Source organism: Mauremys reevesii, linkage group 2 (genome assembly GCF_016161935.1).
Source record: "Mauremys reevesii isolate NIE-2019 linkage group 2, ASM1616193v1, whole genome shotgun sequence".
Taxonomy (NCBI): Eukaryota; Metazoa; Chordata; order Testudines; family Geoemydidae; genus Mauremys; species Mauremys reevesii.
Window position 1 is genome coordinate 93,440,675 of NC_052624.1, and position 27,011 is coordinate 93,467,685.

The following is a 27,011-nucleotide window of genomic DNA, read 5'->3' on the forward strand; positions in this document are numbered from 1 at the left end:
TTTAAGAAGTAGAAACTCACAGGTAAAATCAAAGTACAAAATCTAAGCACTATTGAAGTCAATGGAAGTATTGCCAGGTGAAGCCAGGATTTCACCCTAAGGCCTGGTCTACACTACGAAGTTAGTTCGAACTTAGCCGCATTAAGTCGATTTTTATAATGAATGCATCTACACAACTAAACCCGTTCTGCCCACTAAAGGGCCCTTGAAATCAACTATTGTACTCCTTTCTGACGAGGGGAGTAGCGCTAAAATCAACCTTCCTGGGTCGAATTTGGGAAGTGTAGACACAGCGCTGTGCAATTCAATGGTATTGGCCTCCGGGAGCTATCCCAGAGTGCTCCAATGTGACCGCTCTGGACAGCAATTTCAACTCTGATGCACTAGCCAGGTACACAGGAAAAACACTGGGAACTTTTGAATTTCATTTCCTGTTTGGTCAGTGCGGCGATCTCAGCAGAACAAGTGACCATTCAGTCCCAGAATCGCAAACAGGAGACACTGGATCTGATTGCTGTATGGAGAGAAGAATCTGTGCAGGCAGAACTCCGATCCAGCAGAATAAATGCTGATATATATGCCAAAATCGCACAGGGCATGGTAGAGAGAGGCTACACCAGGTATGCACAGCAGTGCTGCATGAAAATTAAGTTGCTCAGGCAAGCCTACCAAAAGACAGAGGAGGAAAGTGGTCACTCTGGGTCAGAGCCCCAGACATGCCGCTTCTATGATCAGCTGCATGCCCTTCCAGGGGACCCTACTAGTACCCCAACACTCTCAATTGAGACACCTGCAAGGTGGCAGCCTCACACAACACAGGTGAGGATTTTGTGGATGAGGAGGAGGAGGAGGAGAATGCGCAGCAGGCAAGCAGAGAATCCGTTCTCCCCGGCAGCCAGGACCTTTTCCTCACCCTGGAGCCAGTACCCTCCCACAACCTATTATTCCCAGACCCTGATGGCAGAGAAGGCACCTCTGGTGAGTGCACATTTGTAACGACACTTCAGGGGTTAAAAGCAATTGTTTTTAATGTTTCATTTGCCCTGAACAATTGGAATACATTCGCGGCCAGTACAGCTAATGGAAAAGTCTGTTTACGTGTCTGGGGATAGAGCGGAAATCCTCCAGGGACATCTCCATGAAGCTCTCCTGGAGGTACTCCCAAAGCCTTTGCAGAAGGATTCTGGGGAAGGCAGCCTTATTCCGTCCTCCATGGTAGGACACGTTACCACACCAAGCCAGTAGCAAGTGGTCTGGAATCATTGCAGCACAAAGCATGGCAGTGAATGGTCTTGGGTTTTGGTCGCATTCATGCAACATTCAGTCTTTATCTTTCTGTGTCAGCCTCAGGAGAGTGATATCATTCATGGTCACCTGGCTGAAATAGGGGAAGTTTTGTAAGGGAACATTAATCCCCTCTGTTTGATGATCCTTGACACATTAGATCCTGGGCATGCTGGGCTGTTTGCATTTGGCTAAAAGGGATCATCCCGGAGAATAGCCATGCTGGGTCGGAGGGGTGTGCTGCACATCCAGCCCAAAACTGCAGCCCCTCCTTTTAAACAGCAAACACAACCGGCATTGGTTGCTATGGGAAAGGAGGGTGCTGCAGTTTGAAACCATTTCCACATGTTATGAACGCAGAAGAAGCCAACCCCACGTACCCTTTTGCTTACCATTGCTGCTTACAAACTCTGTCCCTGAGGTTATTACAGATTAGAAGGTGAAAAAAAATGCACTTGCGATGACATGTTTTCAGAGCTCGAGCTATCTTCCTGCACTGATAGGGCACAGCTGAATGCATGGAGTCATTTGTGGCAGAGGCCAGGAAAGCATACGGTGATTGAAACACACAGGAGGAGATGCTGAGGCTAATGGGGGAGCAAATAGATATGGTGAGGCATCTGGTGGAGCTGCAGGAAAGGCTGCAGCGGGGGTCTGTAGTCTAGTTGCCATTGTTGAACCGCCTGCCCTCCTCACCAAGTTCCATATCCTCCTCACCCCGATGCCCAAGAACGCAGGCACTGAGCTCTGGGCACTCTGCCACTCAACTCCAGGTTATGGCCCAAGAAACAGAAGGCTGTCATTCAAACAGCTTTGATTTGTAGTGTGGCTACAATCAGCAATGTGGCCTTGTCCTTCCCTCCTCCCCCACCCCACTCTGTTGTCAAACCCTTTGTACACCCGGGCTTCCTTTTACTAGTCAGCGTTGCCAGTGATCTCAAGTTTTTTTAATAAATAAAGAATGGATTCAGAACAATAGGGACTTCATTTCCTGTGCCAGCTGGGGTCGAAGGGGGGAGGAGGATTGACTTACAAAGAATTCACCAAAGGGGGTGGGTTTGCATCAAGGACAAACACACACAACTGTCACACAATAGCCTGGTCCGTCATTAAAGTATTTTTCAAAGCCTTTCTGATGTGCAGTGCACCTCAGTGTGCTCTTCTAATTGCCCTAGTGTCTGGCTGTTCAAAATTGTCCACCAGGCGATCTGCCTCCACCTCCCACCCCACCATAAACGTCTCCCCCTTACTCTCACAGATATTGTGGAGCACACAGCAAGCAGTAATAACAATGGGAATATTGTTTTCGCTGAGGTCTAACCTACTCAGCAAACTGCACCAGCGCCCTTATAAATGCCCAAAGGCACATTTTACCACCATTCTGCACTTGCTCAGCCTATAGTCGAACTGCTCCTTAGTGCTGTCCAGGCTGCCTGTGTACAGCTTCATGAGCCATGGGAGCAAGGGGTAGGCTAGGTCCCCTAGGATAACTATTGGCATTTCAACATCCCCAACAGTAATTTTCCAGTCTGGAAAGAAAGTCCCTTCTTGCAGCTTTCCATACAGCCCAGAGTTCCTAAAGATGCGAGTGTCATACACCTTTCCTGATCATCCGACACTGATGTAGGTGAAACAGCCCTTGTGATCCACCAGTGCTTGCAACACCCATGAGAAGTACCCCTTGTGGTGTGTATACTCTTTGGCAAGGTGGCCCGGTGCCGAGATAAGGATACGTGTTTGGTCTATCATCCCACCACAATTAGGGAAACCCATGGCAGCAAAGCCATCCACTATGCCCTGCACATTTCCCAGAGTCATTACCCTTCTTAGCAGAAGGGTGTTAATTGCCCTGGCTACTTGGATCACAGCAGCCCCCTTGGTAGATTTGCCCACTCTGGATGGTTTTCCGACTAACCCGCAGCAGTCAGGTGTTGCAAGCTTCCACAGAGCTATCACCACTTGCTTCTCAATTGTCAGGGTAGGTCTCATCTGGGTATTCCTGTGCTTCAGGATGGGGGAAAGAAACTCACAAAGTTCCAGGAAAGTGGCCTTATGCATGTGAAAGTTTTGCAGCCACTGGGAATCATCCCATACCCACAACACTATGCGGTCCCACCAGTCTGTGCTTGTTTGGCAGGCCCAGAATCAGTGTTCCACTGTATCAACATGTCCCAATGCCATCATGATATCCCAATTGCCACATCTCATGCTTTCAGGAACATCTGGGTCCATGTCCTCTTCATACTGGCGATCCTAGCTAGGCTCTGCACATACCACAGGATAATGTGCGAGGTGTTTGCAATGCTTACAAAAGCAGTGTACAGCTGAATGGGCTCCATGCTTGGCTAACTCATGAAAAAAGGCACAAAATGATTGTTTGCTGTTGCTTCCAAGGAGGGAGGGAGGAGGGGAGACAGACAACATGTACCCGAAACGACTCCCGACAATGTTCTTGCCCCATCAGGTATTGGGAGCTTAACCCAGAATTCCAATGGGCATTGGGGACTGTGGGATAGCTACCCACAGTGTATCACTCTGTGAATCAATGCTAGCCATGGTATTGAGGATGCACTCTGCCAACCTAATGCGCTTCGTGGGGATATGCATGATTGACTGTTTAAAATTGGTTGCTAAAGATCGACTTCTATAAAATCGACTTAATTTCACAGTGTAGACATGCCCTAAGTGTTGGGCTTAAAGTTGTCAGAGTTATAGAAATCAGGAGAAAGGGTGAAATGAAGCCTTTATCAACCCTTCTTTGTCCAGATCCTGCTGGCAGGAACAGGTGATCACCTGGCTGAGATAAAACAAATAGGAAAGAAAAACACCAAGCCCTGATCCAAAATTTGAACCAAAGCTTTCTAGGGGCTGAGCATTTTTCATTTTCTCATTACTTTGCAATTCCTGCTCTGAACTGCAAGTTATTAAACTCTCCTCACAATGGCTGTTTTCATGGCATGGCCAATCTAATAGGATGCTAGATATAGTGGAAACTTGACAAAAAATCTTTTTCATAAAGGACCCAGTTTTGTAGACCCAAAAGATTTAGAGGATCTGGATAAGATTCAGCTACACATCCAAACTTTTGGGTAATTATCTGAACCAAAGCTTGCCTGTCAAAGACCAAATGAATAGGGCCCTACCAAATTCACAGCTATGAAAAATAAAGGTAAAGGTAATAATTGGAGATATACCAATCTCCTAGAGCTGGAAGGGACCTCAAAAGGTCATCAAGTCCAGCCCCCTGCCTTCACTAGCAGGACCAATTTTTGCCCCAGATCCCTAAGTGGCCCCCTCAAGGATTGAACTCACAACCCTGGGTTTAGCAGGCCAATGCTCAAACCATCTGGTCTTCCCATGTGAAATCTGGTCTTTTGTGTGCTTTTACCCTATCCATGGAGACCAACATTTCTCAAATTGGGGGTCCTGACCCAAAAGGGAGTTGCAGGGGGGTTGCGGTATTGCTGCCCTTACTTCTGCACTGATGCTTTCAGAGCTGGGCAGCCAGAGAGTGGCAGCTGCTGACTGAGAACCCAGCTCTGCCGGCAGCAGCACAGAAGTAAGGGTGGCAATACCATACCATGCCATCCTTACTTCAGCACTGCTGCTGGTGGTGGCTCTGCCGTCAGAGCGGGGCTCCGGGCCAGCAGCTGCCACTCTCCAGCTGCCCAGCTCTGAAGGCGCTGCCACCAGCAGCAGCAGTGCAGAAGAAAGGTAGCTGTACTGCAACCCCCTCTACAATAACTTTGTGACCCTGCCCCCCACAGCTCCCTTTTGGATCAGGACCCTTACAGCACTGTGAAAATCCAGATTTAAATTGCTGAAATCATGAAATGTACTATTTTAAAAATCCCATGACTGTGAAATTGACCAAAATAGACCGTGAATGTGGTAGGGACCCTACAAATGAGATATAAGATTGTTTACCACTAAAAACCTCAATGACTACATAGCCATCATGGGGATCAGTTTAAGAACAGAAATTTAGCCTTAAATCTGAATTTCCTGACTTTAAGACATACCCATAAGGGCTCATTATCTAGACAAAATTGCCATTGACTTAAATTAAATGGGCTATAGGGTTTAATTTTAAAAGCAGAGAGCAAGTTTTATTATCGTGAAACCATTTAATGCTTTGAAAGTGTGGGTGATAAATATTATTGTTATAACCACAGTTGCCAACTTTCATGTGGTAAATAAACACCCCAACTTTCACAATAAGGCAAAAATCAAGCAAATCCCATTTCAAAACAAGGCCAAACAAGCCAATTCCTAAGAACCCCAACACTCTGTGAGTAGATCCCGCCCCCCGACGTGCAGTCTGGGACTGTGGTGGGCTCGCTGTGCACCCCTGACTCTTTCCTTTGCCCCTGCTTGCCCCCTTTGTCCCTGCTTGCTGGGAGCTGATTTAAAAAAAAAAAAAGCAGCAAGCTACAAGCCAAAAACAAGCCCAATTTCTGCATTTTTTCCCACCCACGGGTTTGGCATGTCTGGTTATAATTTAAGATTTTCTATATGAAGTTGAATTCCAAATATCCCTACTTGCTTTCTACCACTTAGCCAGAACTGTGGGGTTCTGATGAAATCAATGCTAATGCATTTTTTAGGATGGATTTTTTTTTAAAGTATCTAAATGTTGTCTGCAAACTGAAATACAGTAGTAGTATTTAACAGCACACATGGTGGTTGCATGAGATGTATTATGTTGCTCTCACATCTCCACCAAAGTAAAATCAAATTCCAATGACTATGAACCATCTTTCTCCATAGTGTGGCCAACTTAAGGTTTCCTTTGAACAAAGGCTGCTGGTAGTGAGTAGTGCAGAAGTTTTCTTCTGTGGTCTACTGTCCATTAACAATCTACAAGAGCGGACACTGTCTAACTCAATTATTTGTGACCTGGGGCAGATTTAATTCAATTCCACAGTGGCAGAGAACCAAGTGTTAGAGACCAATGAACCATTTAGTCCCACGGAAAACACCCCCTTGTGTGATTATTATTTGAGGAGGGCCAGGGGCCTGATTTTGTGGTGCTTGGCAAATACACTTGCATGAATTTGGTCAGGGTTCATTCGATCATTGAAGAGGCAAACTAAGAAAGCTGTTACCAAAGGAGTTTCATAGGAGGAAATAGAAATGGTAATTATTTTAAATACAGGGTTTAAAATCTTGTATGCTCACTTTTAAGGATCTCTGTAGATGATCTCTGTATATTTTCTTCAGATTGGCATATACATAGTATGCTGATTGTGGAAAAACATTAACAGCTGTAAAAATTGAATGGATTTTAAACACCATATGATCTAACTGTGAGAGAAATTTTCTACCAAATGTGAATGGAATTATACAAGGGGGAAAAAAAACCCTTCAAAATGTTAACAGTAATAACTAAACCTGTCATTGATTAATATAGCATGTTTCATTTTAAATAGGTAGTGGCATGGGAGAAGTGAAATGAAATAGACCAGTTGAAACACATCTAAGCTATTCATCATTTTTCAGACTTGTCAAATTCAAAACAAATTGCTGATGGATTTAAGGAAAAATAAACCAATCCTCGATCAGGTGGGTTTTTTTCCCTTACATTCAAAATAACAATCATGCTACTGTAAGTTTGTTATATTAAAATAAAGAAATGAAAGCAAAGAGAAGATATCTTAGTTTTCCAAATAATTTTTGCTCTTTTATTTTCATGTCGATTTGTTATGAGGTTTGAACTGCTTTGTTTTTTTAAAACTGGAATTAATGGTAAAGTTCAAAACAGATGCAGACCTGAACAGCAGAGGATGTTATTCCTGGGGACTTCTCAGAACTATGGAGAAAGAAAATGTCACTTGACTTGAAGTTAGCTCTTAAGTATAGTGAATAGGCAACACTTAATTCACTCAGCAAGCGTTTCCGCCTTATGATGAGCAGCTGAGTTTTCCCTTGAAGTGTTTTACCTTTGCTCTAGGTTTCCCACTTGGAGTATTTCCTTTCTACTGTGACTCTGCAGTTCTTTGGTAAAGATGACATCAGTATAGAAATGGTGTAGGGTGGGTGGCACCATTCTTTCAGACCTTCTACATTTTCACCTGTGATTAGTGGGGTAGAGGAAAGGATGTTATTGACAGTTTATCAGAAATTTATAAGGGCATCCCATTAGTGAAGCAATGTACTCTGGATGCTATTTGAATATATAAATGATGCAGGTCTTTTGGGACAGTCTGTTGTGCACTAGGCCCCAACTGAACAAGGAATTTAAATACTAACTTTATCTATTCCTAGTCAGCAAAATATTGAAGTATTCAAGTCCCATTGATTTTATTTCTTGTGCTTTACTGAATAGGGATGGACTGTGGAATTGGGGCCTAAAGGCCTGATCCTGCATCAGTTGAAATCGCTGACAGAGCTCCTATTAACTCTAGCAGTGAAGGCTCAAATTCTAATACCATAGATTAACCATGGTTAATAATACCATTGATTAACACAATCAATTAAGGGTTTGAGTTCATCTGCCTTTAATGTCCTTATTTGGGAAAAATAAATGAGAAAAGAGAATACATAACCAAGAGGAAAAATCAGACGATAATTAATACTCCCAGAAACTTTTTAAAACCAGAGCTTAGGCCAATAATTATTAGCCATTTCTCCTCATTCCTAAATTGTGAAACAGAAGGATCAGTGACTGATTATTCTGAATTTACTTATTAGCTGCCTTCTACATTCCTTTACTCTGCAGTATCTTGAGAATATTCTGAACCGCTGTGTCTTGGGTGGTCATCTTCACCCATAACTCTACTGTGGTGTGGTGGCCTTTAAGAGGGATTAGTGGAACTGTTACCCACCAGCAGAAAGTAAATCAAATGCTAGTGGAATTCCCTCCAGAGAAAATGTATTTAATTTGTGAAATATTCTCACCATTAAAGCCCCTTCTCCCTCCAAAAAAAGCTTGGAAATCTAAGATACTTAAGTAACCCAATTCCACTGAGTTGGACAGTGAATGAGTTAGTGATTTTGCGGTTTGACCCTCATATGGTACATCAATCATGGAATAGTTCTTTCTCTTTGGGTCCAAGTAAAACCACTACTTCCCATGCAACATGTCATTACCATCACAATAGGATCTGCTCGGTAATAGCATTTGGAATGGATCTTTAAATTTAAAGTACTGTTTGAAATCAAAGCTTCCTTCCTGTTGCAACTTAGCTTTAAAACAGACTTCTAGTAATCTTGGAAAATATAATTTTCTCTTCTTTCACCCTGTTTGGTTTTTGGTTTCATTGCCTTGTAAGCCAGTTTTTTCCTTTCTCTTTTCCCTTTAACAAGAAAACAGATTTTCCAAGATTCTACTATAATCTTAAATTTAAGAAAAAAAAATTTCGCTATGAGTTTCAGTGGCTCCTAAATCGCCATAATGTGCCCATACATTGGAACTACAAACTGTACTGGTCTCCAAGCCTCATTTAAATTACTAACTCAAATAAGAATTAAATCCTGAAGAACTAGTTTGTAAGTAGCATCTGGGTTTGACTGAAATCCATAGCAAGGAAGGAAAATTCAGAGAAGTAATGCTGAAACTGAACCCATTGTGTATTGGTACATGCTGGCAAATGGTGTATGCTCAGAGTACATTCTGTTGGGCCAGCATACTAAACTAGGATTCTCTCATTCCTTTATTATTCTTATTGAACCATTAGCTGCTAAGATTTGCTCTCAGCTGTTCTAGGACTGATGTTGCAAGAAAATGTTCTATAATCTTTTATTATATGTTCTCTGGCTATTATGTATCACAGATTATTAAGAAGGCACCCATCGCTCTCTGATATCTTGGTGGTCCACTGCATAATGGAAAAGGGTTGTATTTCTTAATTAAAAAGGATTAAAATGTCCTTCCTTTCCACTTCGACAGCTGTGTTCCTAAGAGGCATTAAATTCCTGTTGGGCTTTTGGGAGAACGAGCTATAGTGACTCCATCATTCAGATATTAGGAGGGATCAGGCCTGTTCAAAGAGGTGACTCTTGTCATGTCTTAAAAGTGGCTCAGCCTGATGATCAGCTGGCATATATTCCAAAGGTGAGGAGTCTGTCTTGAGTACATCCAGACCCTGTGAGTTCAAAACTGGGCTCTATTACAGGGGTGGGCAAACTTTTTGGCCTGAGGGCCACATCGGGGTTCCAAAACTGTATGGAGGGCTGGGTAGGGAAGGCTGTGCCTCCCCAAACAGCCTAGCCCCCACCCCCCATCGCTCCCTCCCACTTCCTGCCCCCTGACTGCCCTCCTCAGAACACCCCAACCATCCAACCCCCCTTGCTCCTTGTCCCCTGACTGCCCCTTTCCAGCGCCCCTCGCCCTTAACCCCCCCACATCCAACCGCCCCTACTCCCTGTCCCCTGACTGCCCCGATCCCTATCCACACCCCTGCCAGTGAGCTGAGGCTGTGGGGGAGGGGGAAAATCAGGGGAGGGGCTGGGGGCTAGCATTCCCGGCCGGGAGCTCAAGGGCTGGGCAGGACCGTCCCGTGGGCCATAGTTTGCCCACCTCTGATCTATTAGATAAAACCAAATTCAGCTGACATTGTGGGGAGAAGAGAGAGAGAGAGGTAGGTGGTATTTGAAATAGTTCGAGTTAAACCTGTGGTGGATTTTCATAGGTAAATTTCAGGACCTCAAACTCAATTTGGAATTAGAATAACAATTAGCATTGATTGCAGCGCATAGACCCATCCCTGTAGTATGTCAATTCCTTACAGTCATTAATGATATTTTCCTCTCAACAGTCCTGCAAGATTTGATTGTTTTTATTTATTTATTCACAGTTTGAAAATTCATCATTAGATGTGATAGAGTATGCTTACTGTGCCCAATTTACAGATGAGATACTGAGGCATAGAGAGATTGTGAGTTGCTTGGAGTCTCCCAGGAAATCTGTTGCCGAGCTGGGTATTTAACCTGTTTCTCCTCACTACCAGTACAGAAACCACAAGGTAATTCTGATAGCAAGCACCTCGATTCATAGTATTTTTGGTATTGAACCTGTAAAATATTATCTCCTTCTGACTCCTGAATTCATTTCAGTGTGGTGCAGTTTGGTCCTATATAAAACTTTAATAGAGGAAGGAGAGAGAGTTTTGTGGTCGAAGGTCTGGCCTAGGAGTTGGATTGTCTGCATTTTGTTTCCTGGATCTTCAACAGACTTCCTGTATGACCTTGAATAGCTTAATCAACCTTCCTTAGTTTCCCATCTGATAATGCTTCTCTAATAGGGATATTGTGGGGCTTAATTAATGTGTCTGTGTAGCCCTTTGAGATCTTCAGGTGAAGTTGCTGTAGAAACGAAGCTTATTATTTTTAATGTATTGTGATTGCCCAAAGCTTGGATCCAGGCCCACACAGATCTTTGGGAGTTTGAAACTGGGTCTGAATTTCACACAGCTTGGTAAATGAAATTAATTACTCAGAGGATTTACATCCATAACATTGAAGAATAATTGATTAGGAAAAAGAATCTTTGGAACTGTTTTACTGTAATTCTTTTGCTGACAGTATTTGTAAATAATTGCCAGGTTCTGTATTTTAATTTTGTATTTCTATGATTGCATGTATTAAAATACACAATCTTCAGTTTCTGCTTTGAGCACATGCTTAGGTTTTTTGTTTTGTTTTTGGAAAGTCTGTGTGTTTGGAAGGAGGGCTAAATGTAACTCAGTGGGGGGAAAAGCATAAAAGAATATTTTTTCGGACATTAAGAATTGCCGTTTGGTGCTGTAAGAGCAGACCTCGGTGAATAAATAGTATTACTGGTGAAAAGACAATTCCATCGTCGTTAATTTAACACCATCTTAATGCATGGATAGTCTGGCAACATTCCCTGAATCCTACTTTTATTCCAGTGCTTAACTCTGACTAGCATAAATACTATTTAAGTCATAGTAAATTAGATACTGTGAAGATGGGACCCTGATTGGAGTTGCGACTGTGGTACAAATAATAAGTATTAATTATTTATGGCTAGATTCTGCCCCCCACCTTTGAGTGGCACCTTACTCCTTGAGTAGACCCTTACCTTACACTGCGAGCAGTCCCAGTAAGGAATTATTCCACCTGAGCAAGCATGGCAGAGTTGGTTCTCACTGGCTAGTTCAGTTTTCTCTGGTGCATTTTTTACCACAATCTTTGGGGAGGCTGGTCCAAGACAGAGGGAGGAAGTTTATTTGTACTGGGAGAAGGCGAGGGATTTGCTAAGGACACTTGGGATGAAATCCTATCTCTGTTGAAATCATTGGCGCCAGGATTTCATCCTCCTTGTTTACACTCTTACGCATCTTGCAAAAGAGCCTTTGGGTCCAAAAGAAGAGCTTCATCTTGGTTAAATATTTAATTGATATCGCATACAACCCAGCAACACTTGCTGTCTGAGTCTCTTAGTTTGATAGGAGCCTGAGCAAATGCTCAGAGAAGAAGCAAACTTTTGACCTTCCGGTTCAGCAATGACAGCATAAGCCTTTTAAAATACCATAGTTTCTTTAAAAAAGCTCAAATGTATTTTTTTACTTTATGACAATGAAAGGCCATAATCATTTTATCTTTTACATTTTTCTTCTTGTTCCAAAGAACATTCAGTAAGAACATGTGCAGTTTTGGCTGCACGCTCAGGGATAAATTATTGTTGTGTTTTGTAGTGAGATCACTACTTGCAAGCCATGGGATTAATATGCATTATCTAGCCAAAACTGAGCTAACTTTTATCAGCTGTATTTCCTTATTGTAAAGGGGGAGTGGGGGAACCCCTGCCTGCAGCATTTCCAGAGCAGTGTACTTGCATACCCTAGAGTGAGATCAGCAACAAGAGCCATAAGGGCTATAGGCCGTGGTTAGCCTAAAGCCAGTCAGTACCTATCTGTGTTCTTTACAACCACTACAAAAATCACTTCTGAAACAAAGCTCAAGAGAATACTGACATAACTGATGTAACTCTCACTATCTCACTCAGTTTAGAATGTTGCCCATGGGATCCCATCATATCCTCCTCCTTTTTGTTCGCCGACCAGTGGCCACATATTAGTATGGAGTTAAACAATTAGTGGAGTCCATCATCTGGTGGTTGAACTTGCCGGTGTGTCAAACACATAACTATAGCCAAGGCATGAACTGGGACCTTCACAGGATGTAGGAAGACGCCAATGTTCTAGGTCTTTTGGCTAAGACTGGGTGGATCATCAACAGAATATCTAATATGACCTTCATCGGGGGTTATATCCTGCTCTGGCAGAGAGACAGACTAGATAATCAAATAAGTTCATTTCTAACTATTCCAACCATATGATCCTAGCTGAGCAGCTAGGAGTAGTGTTGAATTTGTTGCACAAGTCCTTCTTTTTGAAAGACTTACAATTCCTAGAATCACTAGGCTGGATTCATGAAATGATTAGAAAATTGTTATTGTTTACATTTTACATGTATATAAAGTACTTTCCTAAATCTTTATCTTCTTTTGAATTTAAATAACTAGTCATCAGTTTTGATATTTTAGGCAATAATTCCTTAAGACATATTGATTGGCCTACTGTATACTAATGATTGACAGGTCTGACAAGCTACACATAATTATGCCTTTTGAAATTAGAAAGATTTTCTCCCCTTCATTATCCATTTCATGAGTCCGGTCCAACAACATAACCATTTCTTTTAACAAATGTGCTTGTGAAAGATTACCAGCGAGCTAAATTAATTGAGCCTAGAATTGTAACAGCTGTACAGATCCAGACATGTTAAAATGCTTCCAAATGTTTACTAGTCTACAAAGATGCTACAGATTCAGGAATACACGTGTTGATGGTGTTAGGACAGGGGCCGTAATGGGTTAGATGCAAGGCCTGTGCAAGGAAGGGACAGAGCCATGAAGGTGATACTGTACATTCCAGTGGATTGAACACGGAGGGATTAATAACTCAACGCATAGCCTATCACCATGGAAAGACTCCAGGACTGTCACTCTGCATGTCACCCTGAAGCTTAGAATGTCTGAGAGTCAGTGTGAAATGATGGAAACATCTACAAGGATGGGTTGGGTCTTTTTGTTCAGAATATCACTGGGTTCAATAATTGCTGGTATTCAGGGTTTGTTACTGCCCAATTTTTAAATTATCTGCCTTTTTTTATATGTCACAAATTACACCATACAGCAGCATGGGTTTTCACCTAATTTTGTCTATTAAAAATTCAAGCAAGGAGAGGAATAATCCTGGGTATCTCTAATTCCTGTGTCTAACATACCTTAATTTTGGTAAGAAAATGAGCTACACATCAAGTATGTATTGGAAGAGTCCTTAGTTTAATTTCAACATGTAAATTTTAAAATCCCATTCATATACACAGAGATAATTGAATTGCAAATCCTACCTTTAAAGCGTGGGGCAGCATCCTCCAGAACTGCAGGGGAGAGAAGCTTGCTTTCCAGGGTGCTAAGTTTCTCATCCATTATGTGTTTGCATGTGACATAATTTAATTTACACAATACAGTTAAGTCAACATGGTAACTGGAAAGTATTGCCAGGCAGTCAGCAGGTAGGCATAAAGGTGGTAGGAAGAGTACAGTTAATGGAAGTCATTCCATTGAATTAATTGGGCTTTGGATCAGATCTCAGGTGTGGAGGACAATACTAGCAACGCATCAGGTGGACAATGCAATAGAACACTTGCCACAACACATATAAGTCTTGTTTTCTGGGTTTAGTTTGTTTTCTTTTTCTATTCCTCCAGGTTATAAAATACCATTGTTACTAGTGACAAATGTGCCTACTCAGTGAATAGCAAACTATTTAGGGAATAATATAAACTAGCCACAGGTACTAAGGAAACAGACATCGTTACAATTTTGAGCCCATTATCAATTATGTAAGAAGAGGTCAGATATTCAGTGCAAAAATAATTAATAGCAAATGAGAGTAATACTCTAGCTTTGAATGAGGGTAGAAGACTTGTTGAGACATAGGGTGAAAACTCCCATTGACTTGGCAGTGGAGTCAAGATTTCACCCATTGTATCCAGAATCTGGGTATCCTCTTCATGTCTTATCACACAGCCTGCATCTACAGTAATCTCTGAGTCTGGCGCATTTATCAAATGTTTGTCTAGGAAATGTTAGAGACTCAAAAGGAATTAACTTGTAAGACAGTCCCTTTTCTTCATAAAAGTCAGATTTAGACATATGAAATACACTGCTCTTTCTTTAGAGGCCTGTGGGTTGGAAGGGTTCCAAATTCTTGGTAGCCTGGGATCTTGCAAGAAGCTCTGGAGATGGTGCAGCATTAGGTTGGTCCCCTTCATTATGTATCCATCTTTAGAGGACAATGAGACTACAAAAATCATTCCTTCCCTTTCCATGCCTTCTCTTTTCTCCTTTCATTTCTCCATTCACCTTCCATTCCTCTTTCTTTCCCCTGTAATCACATCTCTTCTTTCCTCTTATTTTTTGCATGTTTTCACTAAGTTTTGGTTGGAGGTATTAAAGCAGCCTGTAAATATTTGGTGGGAGCACAGAGAGCATGCCTTTGTAATGTATTTCTCGTCCAGCTTTATTGCTCCATGAATTCTAGTAACAAGAGGGTGGCAACTCATTATAACTTGGAGAGGGCAAATGGAAAGTGAGCTTGCTGGATACACTGAAGGAGCAGATTAGTGAGGGAGTAATACATTTTTGAGACATGGCTTTAATTGCATTGTTTCCATTGTGTTCAGTGTGGTACTAGGATATAGTATCTCTGGCTTCGTACAGTTTTACATTGTTCTTTCCCATCATATCACATTTACATGTTCTTCCAGCGAATGCAGAGCCTGTGTTTATGATCTCTGTCTGCAAGCAGAAAGGGGTGGAGGTGCACACTGTTGTTTCCATTTGAAAGGACAAAATGCTCCGGGCTGAAGTTCATAACTATCAAATGTCCTGCGTTTTGAGACACCATGCCCAATGTGTGTAGGCTCATTAAAGCATCCCAACACGCTCTTATATTGTCCCATGGCCACATCTGCTCTTGAGCTGTATTATCCCATAGCTGGGAACTTGACTCTACTGCTCCCGCTCCATTCACTCAACCCTCTGGGGTTCTGATGTTACAGCTCCCATGACATTCTAATCTCAGGGAGGGCCTGACATATATAAGAGGGTTACATGTGACTGGCATATAGGGTGGGGAGGTTGGGTTTAAAAAGAGCTTTGAAGAACAGGAAAGAGAAGGCGGATCTGGCATAGGAAAAGTGATCTGTAAGATAGAGCTCCAATGTAAAATATTCATTTGGGGCCTGATCCAAAGTCCATTGAATTCAATGGGAGACTTTCCAGGGTTTCTATATGTTTTGTGCCATGGCCTAATGCACGTATTACAAACTCTGTAGGGAATCTATGCCGTTTATAAACTGCAGGTGTTGCACTCCCGACTTGTACTCCCTGAAACACACTATAGAGAGTTCATCTCTGTTTAGTGTTCTCCCATCAGTGTTTACATTGAGGTTTTGGGGGAAAAGCTCTCTTTGGATACATCACAATATAATTAAGGATTTTAACTAGATCAAGATTTTGTAAAATGGGAGCTCCCAAAACATTAGGCTTCCAAACTCATTCTTAGTTGTCTTAAAAAAGTGCCAGATTTTCAAAAGTTCTGAGTACCCAGCAGCATCCACTGAAGTCAGTGGGAGCAGTTGGGTGCTTAATACTTTTCGAAATCAGGGGTCTTAGGCTCCTGAATTCAGATGTAGATAGTTAACTAACAGTAAGCTCCCACTTATTAAAAAACTCAGTCTTACTTTAAAATAACATTACTAGACTAAAATGTTAGAAAGTCAGAAACTTCAATGTTAAAGAGGAAAACAAAAACCAGGTTTGAAAGTCAGAAATTTAGGACATTGTACATCAGAAAGGCCTTGCTTTGGAAATGATGTAAGGAGTGGAGAGTCTGAAAGAATCCATTATCTTATTCAGTTTGTTCCTGGTATGAACTCGTGCAGAAAATGTGATTGTTGTGAAGGTGCAGTAGATTGTCTGACATGAATGGGACCATTGCGTTCTTGTCTGAGATACCTGTAGGCATCTAGTAACCCATAAAATGATACTAGCTTACTAAATACAAAGGATAATTATGTTCCCTTAGATACTGGACATACTTTATGCAAAAATAGACTTGTGTTCTGACATAATCTCTTAGATGTGTTGTAATCATAGGTTTGTGGTCACAGTTTAGTAGATTTGGATTGCTGCCCTAGCTGCATGAAAACAAAGTTACTTTAGGTATCACAAATGCTACACTGTTCTCCAAACAATGATTGGCTTTCTATGCCTCCCACCTTGAAATGCTTGGAAAGACTGAGTGGTTTTGTATGTGTTTGTTTTTAGGAGATGCCTACCCCAGCATACCACATCATTTAGTGTAGGACTTCTTTTAGTCTTTTAGAAGTAAAAGCACATTATGTCACTTCCTGTCTGTTATAATATGAACCTTTTCCCCCCTTGGCCTTTGGTATTTATGTTTCTCTGGACAGTCATTGCTCTACCTTTATGCTGGTCTCTAACAATTGACTGGTTGTTTAAACTTTGAAGAGAATTTCAATATAAACAACTATTATATGTACTGGGCTAGATCCTCAACTGGTATAAATTGTTGCAGCTCCATTGACTTCACTGAAGCGATGTAATTTTACTCCAGCTGAAGATCTGGCCTATGAAATGCCTTGAAGGAGGTCTGACAAAATTCTTGGCTAGTTGTGTTTTGAAGAATTGCAAATTATAATGCTATATGTTATATAATGCTGCTTCCTCTGTCTTGGCAGAACAAACCGATTGAAAAGAATGATATTTCTGAGGATTCATTCCCTGGAGCAGAGAAGAGTTTTAATAATGTACAAGCGATAGCAATGGAAATAATATCTAAGTTTGCCTAGATGGTCTTGAACAAGGCAAATGTGCAAACTGTACCAAAGCTGAAATAAAACAAACACGCTAAGAAAAAGGCACAGATGTGGAATTTTACTTGGCAGCTGAGACACTTGTGTCTGTTCATAGTGTATGCACTGCATACAGCCCTAGCCAAGGGCTACCTGGTGTACATCTGCCTTGACCTTATTGCTACATGCTCTCTTCCAATATAAACGTAAAAAAATCTATTTAATGTCCTCCAGCATAGCACACAAAGTCCATTGCTCTTAAGAGTAGTTTTTAATAGGCATGTTTGGCCTTGTTTGCTACATTTTTGGTTAAAATTTGCCTATTGATTCATCCTTTCTACATATGCTGTCATCATAGCCCCGACTCAGCTCTTTCAGGGCAGGTAGTGTGCTGTTTAGATCTTTGCGATCAGATAATCAGGTTGGGTTAAAAGATTGCTTGCTTAACCCCATCAATCTATTTTGTGCTGCTTTGATTGTGACTCGGGGTCAGCTTAAGTGGTTAGCTGAGAATTCCCCTCACTCTTCAAGGGGACTCCTCCAGTGGTGCGGAATGGGCTACAAGCCCTCTCCACACTTACAGCCCTAGAAATAGGGGGGGAAAGGGACATATCCAGAGTGCTCAGCACTTGGCTACTGGAATTGACTCTTTGAGACTGTTGCAGCTGGTGCAATTTAGAACATTCCTGAGGTTCAGGGAGCAACCTTTGTGGCACCCTCCCTGCATAAGCCATTTTGCCCACCAAAAGGCCAGCCCTGCAAATCTGTCCATGAATCTTTAAACACTGGCTCACCTGGGTGATGTGTAGTCCCTGTCCCAAAGAATTTAGAATCTAAGGTCCCACTCTTGCAAGGATTTATGCAGATGTTTATCTCTACCATTGTGAATAGTTTCTTTGAAGTCATTTGGACTATTCACAGTGCATTAAATTAAGCACATACAAAGTCTTTGCAAGCGTTAAGGCCCAAATGTCCAGAAGTTAAAATATGTATCCAAACTTCCTGGATTTTTGTCCGCAGAATTTGTCTGATAATTTTACAAATAGGCTTCTTTGTGATTTTTGGGTAAGCTGCAAGTGGAAAGGGCAGATTTTTTTTTTTTTTTTTTTAGGGAAAACTGTTAACAATACACTTCAGAACTTGCAATGTAGTTTGGCTTGGCTGCCGTTCTCAGTGTTGGGCTTTTTTCTTTGGTCTTTTCTGATGTTCATTATTGTATACTGACACACAGGGGGAAAACTACTGAACTCAAGAGACCTACTTGGGTGAGTAAGGCAAGAGGGGGAGGCAGGAAAAGAATAGCAGATGCAATCCTATCAAAAGTTGTACCTTTACTTTTTAATGCTGCTATTAGATCTTTTTAAGTGGCATGGTGTAAATGCATCTTCTGTTTGGACAATGTCACTCTTAGGCCTGGGAATGAAATCCCAGTCTACTCTCCAAATGTGTTCTTTTCATATCCCTCTGGTGAGTGCTGGGGAAAGCCAGGCTTTCCTTTTGAAGTTAAAATTTATAATTTGATTATTTCACAAACCAGACAAAACCCCTTCCTTTTTTTCTGATTCCTCATTCATCCTCCATGTGGGTAATGATAAGGAATTACTTTATGTAGATCTCCAACTGGCCTATTAAAACACCTCCCTATAGATTATTACATGAACTTAGTTTTCTAGATGATCTCAGATGAAGGATAAATGGATGGAGTGGGGGGGGACATTCTATAGTTCCTTGATAATATGCACAATAGCAGGGCTTTTGTTTTCTTATTGCAAGAATGAGAGTCTAATTACCTTTTGAAATTTCAAAAATGTCATATCGACTACAGTATTTTTTTAAACAACATCACATGTGCCGAAGTTATTATAGGATAATGAGCAATTTTAATCTTGCTTAATAAAAACTTTTCACAGGGCACTTTAGGGGATCTGCATATAAGTGGTTTTACTAAACCATTTTTTTTTTGGCCTTTATTCAAGAGTATGCAAATCCCACTAGCTGGCAGCTAAATAGAGAAGTCAGAAGGGCACAGCCATGGACTTAATTATGTAGTAACTTTTCCTTTTTTAAAAAAAAAGTGTCTGATTAAAAGAAAATAAAATTGAATTCCACAGGTCTTCTTTGCACTAATTTGAAACAGGAATAAGGGGGAGTGTGTTGAATTCATCATAGGTTTACTGTCCCTGGGCAAATGCTTACTTTCATCCATCTCCAACAGTTTGAACCCATTTGAATTATTGCACTTGATATAACAACAAAAGCAGTTTGGAAAAAATATATTTTTAATTTTAATTGGGTTTCTTGAAAGGTAAATAGGAGTTGGAAATTATTAGCACAAAACACTGTAGATCAAATTAAATTGAACTTGAAAAGCAGTATTGTAATAAAATATTGAAGACTGTATCAAATTACATTGCCTGTAAAGCTTCAGAAAGGGCCATGCAAATCAGAGGTCTGATCCTAGTCCCATTCAAGTCGATGGAAGTTCTGACATTAATTAAATGGAAGAAGGAACGGGTCCAAGTTTACCAAAGCTAAACTGGACCTTGGTAGGTATAGTACCTCTTGATTTTTTGCCTTAGTAAGGGCCTAGTCTGAACCTCATGGAAGTAAATGGAACTAGTTCCATTTACTTGAATGGTCTTTGGATTAGGCCCTTCTAGATGTTGGGTAAAACATCTCAAAAGGTTAGGATAAACTCTAAAAAAGTGGAGTTTCTAATCTTCCATGATTTCCAGGACTACTTGGTTTTGGCATGGCCAGGATACTTCAATGACAGCCAATATTAGACAAGGTTAAATGGTACTGAGGGGATCCATGCTGTTCCCAGTGAAGTGAATGGCAAAACCTTCATTGATTTGAACTGTACAATATTAGGCCTTATGGCTTAATCCTGTGATGTGCCCAGTGCTTTCAACCCCCAGACTTCATTGGGAATGAGGGTACACTGCATTTACCAGATCAGTCCCTCAGTGAATGAGTGGGGGTCCTGTGAGATGCTAAGCAGCTCATGTGTGGTCCTAACTTTGGCCTCCAGTATTTATGAGAGATGAGTGGAGTTGAAGGTTTGTGACATAGTGCAGGAGGTGCTCTAGGATCAGTCTCTAGAGCAGATACTCAAAATAGCTCAATGGATATGGAAATCAAGAGCTGTACCATTTACTTGTGGCTTTCCTAGCCATCACCATGTCACACAAAACAGCTAAGTTTTGCCAGCTGACCACAGTTTGATATTTCAGACTTAATAGATCTAAGTAGCAGGTTGTCCAAAGATTCTAATGTGAAATCTCAAACATACTTTTAAAAATAAGCCTGCCTGTGTGCTATTTTATATTATTGGTGCTAGAAACATGAACACTAAAGGATTCAAGGCCATGACTAATCAAACAAGTATTACTTTGTTTTGCATCAAGAATGAAGCTTGCAATCTACTCTTTAGATGTAGACTTTTACAGCTAGCTAAAGATTATTTACTGCTTTCTCTTTTTCAGGTGACTGCACTAAAATTTTGTGGATTTCATTATAAGGATGGTAAGTAATATTCTCTCTTTTTGAGGTTTAAGTTAACAGCTAGCTTTTACTGAGATGTACGAATGGCCTATTCTCCTCAGCCATCGGATTTGGTGGTCTGAGTCTTCCAGTCTTTGATGGATGTGTTTCCATATGTTCATCCAGTACCATTTCTCTCTGTCTTCTGTATTTTTTTAACCTGATTATTTCTGGCTGAAGGGCTTCTCCTTCCTCCAGGTAATTTCTAGAGTGTCTGGCTAAGTATTTTACAGTTTCCGGTACATATTATGCCATCATGTTAGGGCCTGGGTAGGGGATTGCTGTTTCCTATTCAGACCTGGAATTATTTTCCTGAAATGGTTGAATTAATGGGGTGTTTTAGCTTTGTCATGTTTAAAATCTTTCTTACACTTTTTTTTTTGTATGTGTGTAATGTGGGTTTTCTGCTGCAGAAATAGCTTTCTTATTGGCATGTATACAGTACTCAGAAGTAATCTCAAATGTGTTAGTTTCTTGGACAGCAATATCTGTTTTAGTCTGTGTCCCCTGAACTTTCATAGTCTGGAAGTCTTTCAGACACTCACTGAGCATACACTGCTTTTTTAACTGCTGGTCTAAAGGAATCTTAGTGTGGCATGGGTTGTCTGGCTTTCTCATTCTGGCCTTACATGGTTCAGTTTAGGCTTCTAAATTAACTGACACTTTAGCCTCTATGTATATTTTACATTCTACTGTAGGTCAGAGAAATCAAGCAGTCCTATTGCCTTTCCAGGCTGCTGGCATAAAATGGAAAATATCACCATTCCTCCCCGAAAAAACTAACCCAGTTAAACTTTTGAATTTAAACTTATTTCCAGGCTGTAGAAATATATGGCTTTTTTATAATTGAGAGAGAAAGCTAGCCACTTTATGAATTAGCAAAATAAATCTTCAGATGCAGTGTGGTTTTAGTAAGATCTTTTATCTGAAGTGGTTCACCCATTCCTAGGAGGAGCATGCTACTGCCAACACCTCAGTCTCAAGAATTTACTGTTTGTAGATTGAAATGTGTTACTGCTTCCTGAATTGTGACATGGGAATAACATTTTTATGTGGGCGTTTGAGGGAGTGCCAAGGAGTTATATAAATATTAATTTAGTGAGTGTCAAAACACCCTTATGAAGTAGGCAGGGCAGTAGTAACAGTATCTCATTTTACAGATAGGTAAAGCATATTTTAGTAAAGCAAATCAGTCATATCTATTTTTTTCTAATTAGGCTTATCAAAAAGCTTCAGAGTTAAGTGAGGCATCTATGGGGCCTGTGTATACTTTGTGTGTACAATGCTGACCTCCCATAGTAAGGCATTTGGACTAAATCATGCAGGCCTTACTAAAGGCCTGGTCCAGTGCCTTGTGAAGTCAATGGAAAGACTCCCACTGATTTTAATGGACATTGGATCAAGGCCACTGAAATGAATTAAAGGATTGCCTAAATAAGGATTTGAAGTATTTGTCCCTTTAGGACACCTACTACAGTAAGAGCATTTGGACTTTCAGAAGGTCTTTGAAAAATCCCTAACAAGAAGTTACTAAAGGAACTAAGTAGTTACGATGTTAGAAGCAAAATATCATCCTGGGTGGGGTGCCATAAAGACTGGAGAGTTTATTTATATTCGGGCTATTGATTAATAGCAGTTAACTCACACAATTAACTCAAAAAATTAGTCATGATTAATCGCAGTTTTAATCACACTGTTAAACAATAGAATACCAATTGAAATTTGTTAAATATTTTGGATGTTCTTCTACATTTTCATATATGATTGTATTCTGTGTTGTAATTGAAATCAGCGTATTTTTATTATAATATTTGCACTGTAAAAATGATAAACAAAAGAAATTGTATTTTTCAATTCACCTCATACAAATACAGTAATGCAATCTCTTTGTCGTGAAGTACAACTTAAAAATGTAGTTTTTTTGTTACAGAACTGCACTCAAAAACAAAACAATGTAACATTTCAGCACCTGCAAGTCCACTCAGTCCTACTTCTTGTTTAGCCAAACGCTGAGACAAACAAGTTTGTTTACATTTACAGGAGATAATGCTGCTCTCTTCTTCTTTGCAATGTCACCAGAAAGTGAGAACAGGCGTTCTCATGGCACTGTTGTTGCTGGTGTCACAAGATATTTATGCGCCAGATGTGCTAAAGATTCATATGTCCCTTCATGCTTCAACCACCATTCCAGGGGGCATGTGTCCATGCTGATGATGGGTTCTGATCAATAACGATCCAAAGCAGTGCGGACCGATGCATCTTCATTTTCATTATCTGATTCAACCACCAGCAGAAGGTGGATTTTCTATTTTGGTGGTTCGGGTTCTGTAGTTTCTGCATCAGTGTTTTAAGACTTCTGAAAGCATGCTCCACATCTCGTCCCTCTCAGATTTTGAAAGGCACTTCAGATTCTTAAACCTTGGGTCAAGTGCTATAGCTATCTTCAGAAATCTCACATTGGTACCTTCTTTGTGTTTTTTCAAATCTGCAGTAAGTATTCTTAAAATGAATAACATGTGTTGAGTCATCATCCAAGACTGCTATAATATGAAATATATGGCAGAATGTGGGTAAAACAGAGCAGGGGACATATAATTCTCCCCCAAGTTGTACAGTCACAAATGTAATTAACACATCATTTTTAACAAGCATCATCAGCATGGAAGCATGTTCTCTGGAATGGTGGCCGAAGCACGAAGGGGCATATGAACATTTAGCATATCTGGCACGTAAACACCTTGCAATGCCAGCTACAAAAGTGCCATGCAAATGCCTGTTCTCACTTTCTGGTGACATTGTAAAGAAGAAGAGGGCAGCATTATCTCCTGTAAATGTAAACAAACTTGTTTGTCTCAGTGTTTGGCTGAACAAGAAGTAGGACTGAGTGGACTTGCAGGCTCTAACATTTTACATTGTTTTATTTTTGAATGCAGGTTTTTTTGTACATAATTTTACATCTGTAAGTTCAACTTTCATGATAAAGAGATTTTACTACAGTACTTGTATTAGGTGTATTTTTGGTTTTTTGCAGTGCAAATACTTGTAATAAAAATAAATATAAAGTGAGCACTGTACACTTTGTATTTTGTGTTGTAATTGAAATCAGTATATTTGAAAATGTAGAAAACATCCAAAATATTAAAATAAATGGTATTCTATTGTTTAACAGTGTAATTAATCATGTGATTAATCGTGATTAATGTTTTTAATTGTATGATAGCCCTAATACAGGGATCGGCAACCTTTGGCACATGGCCTGCCAGGGTAAGCACCCTGGCGGGCCGGGCCAGTTTGTTTGCCTGCTGTGTCCACAGGTTTGGCTGATTGCGGCTCCCACTGGCCGCGGTTCACCGCTCCAGGCCAATGGGGGCTGCAGGCAGGGGCGGCTCTAGGCACCAGCAAAACAAGCTGGTGCCTAGGGCGGCAAAATCTAGGGGGCGTCCCCTGCAGCCGGGGAGGGCGTGAGGCTGGGCCAGCGGACCTGCCGCCGTCATGGCTGCGGCAGGTCAACCGGAGCCCGGGACGAGTAGACCTGCCGCAGGCATGACTGCGAGGCGCCGTCCGCGGCTCGGCTGGACCTCCCGCAGGCATGACTGCGGCAGGTCAACCGGAGCCGCGGGACCACGGCACCCTCCGCAGTCATGCCTGCGGCAGGTCCACTCGTCCCGGGCTCCGGTCGACCTGCCGCAGCGGGAGCTCAACCGGAGCCGCAGGAAGAGGGGACCCGCCGCAGGACCGGGGAAGGGCGGCGCAGCGCACCGCGCTGCTTGGGGCAGCGTGATTTCTAGAGCCGCCCCTGGCTGCAGGAAGTGGCGCGGGTCGAGGGATGTGCTGGCCACTGCTTCCTGCAGCTCCCATTGGCCTGAAGTGGCTCCCACTGCCCGAAGTTCGCAGCTATTGGCCAAACCTGCAGATGCAGCAGGTAAACAAACCGACCCAGCCCGCCAAGGTGCTTACCCTGGCGGGCCACATACCAAAAGTTGCCGATTCCTGCCCTAATATATATTAATGATCTGGAGTGAGCAGTGGGGTAGCAAAACTTGCAGATGACACTAAAATATTTAGGTTATTCAAGACTGGAAAATATTGTGAGGATCTTCAGAGGGATTTAATCATGTTAGGTGAATGGACAACACTATGGCAGATAAAATTCAGTGTCAACAAATGAAAAGTAATGAACACTGGTGGTAATAGTTTGAACTACTCATATACCTTACTAGATTCTAATTTAGTTTTATTGACTCAGGAAAAAGACATGAGCATCACTGAGGATAACTCAATGAAGACCTCAGCCCAATGTGTAGCATTAGTCAAAAAACAAACAATACGTTATGATGTATAAATTATGGGTTGCACAAAATTACAGAAGAAGTTATAACGACATTATATACATCAGTGTTACACCTTCATGTAGTATACTGAGTTCAGTCTACCTATTTCAAAAAAGAAATTAGTAGAAATAATGGAGATTGAAAAACAAGCAACAAGAATGACTAAGAACATGGGGAAAATTTCATGTGCAGAGAGTTGACAAGATTTGGGCCGACTTCTAAAGTGGTCTGGAATTTTTCAAAAAAATGTTTTTAGTTGGAAAATTCTGATTCATTAAAACCAAGACTTTTTTTGTGGAATCATATTTTTTTTATTGAATTTTCATCAGGAAGGTGTCTCAGGTCAAAAATGGAATTTTCTGTGTGTGTGGGGAGACCTCAGAATAGCCCACTCACCTGGAGTGTGGACAACTCAGGTTACAGTCCCTGCTCCAAATCAGGCTTGCGTCTGACTCTCCCACATCCCAGGTGAGTGCCTCACTACTGAGCTATAGTGTCAGTCTCTCTCTCCCTCCCCTCTCCCACATGAATATTTAATTATGTACACAGAGTGGAACAGCTCCAAGAAAGACTAACTATTGGCTATTCTTGGGTGGAACTGGCAAATTTTAAATTCTGAACTCTGAACATTTTTCATGAATTTCTTGTTTTCCAGCCAGCCCTACTGGCAGTTTTCCAGCCAGCCAGCTTTAGAGATGAGATGAATGAGGCAATATGTTAAAAGCATACAAAATAATGAATGATACTGAGAAAAGAACTAAGCACATTAAGAGGGGGTTTCTTTTTTGCTGAAAAATACAGATTTGGGTTGACTGAAACATTTTGTGAAATTGTGTCTATTTTGTCAAATAGTTTGGGCCTTAAAAAAGGGGGAAAATGTTGAAGTGTCAAAATTGCTTAATTTTTACTTTTTCTTTTTCAGGTTAGCTTCAGAAGGGGACTTAGTCACCATTCAGAAAATGGCAGTGGTTGTGTTTCTGACCCTCCCCTATACTTAATATACCACTCACCAGGGATGTGCGAGACTCAGGTTCAAATCTCTAGTCTGGGGCAGGGACTTGAACACACATCTTATAGCTCTCAGAGGAGTTCTCTAACCACTGGGCTATTAATGCCTGTACCACCTCCTTGGTTATTATGAATGGGACTTAAGTCCCTTGTGAATTTAGCCCTTCACGTCCAAATTTCCTTTGCTTTTACTTTCAAAAACAGTTAAAGATGTCTGAAATCAAAATGTTTTGCTCAACCTCAAACTAATTTTTTCCTGACTTTTCAATTTGCCAAAAAACTAGAAAAAATATTGTTTTGGGTCAACTTGAAATCAAAACATTTCAGAATTTCTAGAATGGGCGCCAAACAGAAAAATCCGTTATTTGCCCTGCTGTAGTAGAGGAAGAAGATCAGCAGCTTCTATTTTCCCTGTCTCAGAACACAAAAACACAGTGACATTCACATAAATTTAAAGTGGGCAAATTTAAAACCAACAAATGGGAATATTTTTTCACACAATGTACAAGTATCTTGTGCAATTCATTGTTACAAGATGTCATTGAGGCCAAGAGTTTAGTAAGATTAAAAAAAAGTATTGGACAATTAGATGGATAACACAGTAGTGCCTAAACTTTCCCTGTCACACCCCCGCCCTTACCAGTAATGGAATCTGTCCCTCCATTACTGCACAGTTGGCTCAGCAGAGGAGCTTGGGCTGAAGGTGGAGTTGGAGGCTGAACTGGGGACAGTGGAGGAGCTAGGTCTAGAGGCAGAGCTGGGATGGAGTGGAGCTGGGGCCAGCCGGCATGAGTGGAGCTGGGTTGGGTGGCATTCCCAGGCCCTGCCATGAGCCCTCCCGAATGTTCCTCCCGGGCATGCCCCACAGTTTGGGGACCACGGAGATAACAAGAATATTCAGTTTTATAGTCATTGGCAAATAAATAA

The 27,011-nt window shown here is 41.3% G+C and overlaps 1 protein-coding gene across 1 annotated transcript in view; it reads left to right on the forward strand.

The window, feature by feature from the left end:
- Positions 1-25,881, forward strand: part of SUGCT (succinyl-CoA:glutarate-CoA transferase) — a 658,579-nt gene extending 632,698 nt beyond the window's left edge. Inside the window, exons 15-17 of the transcript XR_005594438.1 lie at positions 20,688-20,727; positions 25,406-25,544; positions 25,732-25,881. The gene's annotated coding sequence lies outside the window, so the exon portion shown is untranslated. The remainder of the gene's footprint in view (positions 1-20,687; positions 20,728-25,405; positions 25,545-25,731) is intronic.
- Positions 25,882-27,011: the final 1,130 nt, after the last annotated feature.